We start from the raw sequence: 3,057 nt of genomic DNA, 5'->3' as shown, positions 1-3,057 counted from the left end.
TAGTGGTAATGTGCTTGCCTAGCATTCATGAAGGCCCAGGTTTGATTCCACAGTACCACACACATAGCTCAAGTCATAGATCTCTAGCCTTGAGAAAACCCAAGGACAGTGCTCAGGCCCTGAATTCAAGTCCCAGTACTGGAAAAAAGAGATATATATTTGTGGACACAGCAGAAGGCTAAATAATGTTGCTTAAACATATATTTTCTTATTGGGAAAAAAAGGTATATTGCAGGTGTAAGAATTTTGAGATGAGGAGATAATCCCATTTATTCGTGTGGCCCTTACATTTCATCCCAAGTATGATAAGAAAGAGATATAAAAACCTCAACATCTCCACAAGAGAAGAAAAAGTAATGTATCCACTGAGAGAGATAGTATCAGGGAATTCTAGCATTTATCAGAATCTGAGACAAGGAGCAGACTCCGTCCTTCAGTGTCCGGTATCTTGATTTCAACTACATTTTGAATAGCTGGAATAAAACTGTTAAAAATTGTTTGTCTTAACAACTAATGTTTAGATAATTGGTGGTTATAATAGCCATTGAAATTAACAATGTCTCCATGGAATATAGAAAAGAAAGAGAGGAGCCAAAATTAATGTGAAGTGGTTTCGATCCAATTGCAGCAGGGATGATGTTTCTCATTATTGAGATGATGAAATAAGGGAAAGGAACAGGTTTAGAGGAGGAAAATATAACTGTGTTTTGGACATGTTAAGTCAGTGACTGTTATCAGATCGTGAAATGGAGAGGCTCAAGAGAAAAGTGATTATGTAAGTGTATAGTTTCGAAGACAAGTTGGGGCTGGGCATAATAGTCATCAGCAAATAAGTGGTAATTAAAATCGTGGCACAGAATGAGATCTACTAAGATGCTGTAAGATAGGGAATATGTTCAACAGTTGAGCTCTAGAGCACTTCCACATTTATACACCAAAACCACCAGAGGCACTGAGCAAAATAAGAATAAACAATGACTTAGTCAGAAGAAGCATGAGAAAAAGAATGGTATCCTCAAAGATTCCAGGTAGAGAAAGCTTTTCAAATTCTGCTAAAAGAGTGAAAGATAAGAACACGAGCCAGCCACCCAAGATGCCGAAAGGAAAGAAGGCCAAGGGGAAGAAGGTGGCCCCGGCCCCTGCTGTCGTGAAAAAGCAGGAGGCTAAGAAGGTGGTAAATCCTCTGTTTGAGAAAAGGCCCAAGAATTTTGGCATTGGACAGGACATCCAGCCCAAAAGGGACCTCACCGTTTTGTCAAATGGCCCCGCTACATCCGGCTGCAACGCCAAAGGGCCACCCTGTACAAGCGGCTGAAAGTGCCTCCTGCAATCCACCAGTTCACCCAGGCCTTGGACCGCCAGACAGCTACGCAGCTACTCAAGCTGGCCCACAAGTACAGGCCAGAGACAAAGCAGGAGAAGAAGCAGAGATTGTTGGCCCGAGCTGAGAAGAAAGCCGCTGGCAAAGGAGACATCCCCACTAAGAGACCACCAGTCCTTCGAGCAGGGGTTAACACTGTTACTTACCTTGGTGGAGAACAAGAAGGCTCAGCTTGTGGTGATCGCACATGACGTGGATCCCATCGAGCTGGTCGTGTTCCTGCCTGCCCTGTGCCGAAAGATGGGTGTTCCCTACTGCATCATTAAGTAAGGGAAAAGCCAGGAAGACATGCACCACTGTTGCCTTCACCCAAGTCAACTCGGAAGACAAAGGATCTCTGGCCAAGCTGGTAGAAGCTATCAGAACCAACTACAACGACAGATACGATGAGATCCGTCGTCACTGGGGAGGTAACGTCCTGGGTCCAAAATCTGTGGCTCGAATTGCCAAGCTGGAAAAGGCAAAGGCTAAGGAACTGGCCACTAAGCTGGGTTAAGTGTGCAATGTTGATTTCTCTGTACATGAAGATAATACGAGGCAACTAGTGGAATTTTTTTTTAACCTTCTTACATTTGTATGGTGTTCAGTGATAGTGGATACATTTTGAAAGACTTAAGTTGGTTAAGGGAACTTGAAAAAGATCTACTCATTAGTGATGAAAATATTTTTTAAAAAACAGCAATCCTGAATTCTTTGTAGCAACATAGGTCACTATGAAAGAATCTATAAAAATATAAACAATGGAAGTAACACAACAACCCCCCAAAATAATGATTATATTAATAAAGACAGTGGGAAAATGAACAGGAGATGTGTGTGTGTGTGTGTGTGTGTGTGTGTGTGTGTGTGTGCATGTAAATACTTTTAGAACTTCAAATCATGGGATTTCACTAGAGCATGATTTGGCAATAACATCACAACAATACAATTGTCTTTCATAGTTAATTTTTTTGCCAGGATTCCCTGAAAAGCCATAGATTTGTTTTACAATTACACTGACACTGTGGGAAATTGTTAAACTTGTGCATCTGAGAGAGCTGATTTTTCACTTGGCCCCAATTATGAGGCTGTAATATGAAAGAGATGTCTCTCCAAACTCAAGCTTATTGCTCCAAACCCAAACTACAAGCATTAAAGAAAACGCTAAAAGAAGACTGGAAAATAAGAATGAATATACATTAATGAGATCAAGGAAGGTTTGGAAATAATTTGAAGCCAGGATCATACTTGGCATCTAGATCAAACTTTTATTGCAAATATTAACCTTGAGTTTGGCAAACATATTTTTAAAATAATTCTTGACCAGAGAGAATTCCTGATTTCTAAAAAACCACTGGGGTTGGGAATGCCACCGCATCTGCTAGTCACATACCCTAAGTTCCTAGGATAAATATGTATATCATTTTGGACTCCCCATTATGGTAAAAAGACAATCATCTACTAGGAGTCTAAGAGAAATCTTAGAATGATCTTCTCCCTAATTATTTATGAATATTTATCAAATTTATCCCTCTTGCAGGGGCAATAATCATAATGGATGAATAGGCAATCTTCATCAAAGAAGATCATGGACATGTCTTCTGATAAAACTGGTTCTTTCTTCTTCATGCTCACCACCACTCTTAATGTCACTCTTGCCCCTGCTGAAATTGCCTTCAATGCAGTTTCTTGCATAA

General features: G+C 40.4%; 1 pseudogene; it reads left to right on the top strand.

Moving 5' to 3' along the window:
• Positions 1 to 1,086: 1,086 nt before the first annotated feature.
• LOC150053048 (large ribosomal subunit protein eL8 pseudogene) lies at positions 1,087 to 1,909 on the top strand (annotated as a pseudogene).
• The last annotated feature ends 1,148 nt before the right edge of the window (positions 1,910 to 3,057 follow it).

Source organism: Megascapheus bottae, chromosome 16, assembly GCF_031878675.1.
Source record: "Megascapheus bottae isolate mThoBot1 chromosome 16, mThoBot2.hap1, whole genome shotgun sequence".
NCBI lineage: Eukaryota > Metazoa > Chordata > Mammalia > Rodentia > Geomyidae > Megascapheus > Megascapheus bottae.
This window is presented reverse-complemented; position numbering and strand designations above follow the sequence as displayed.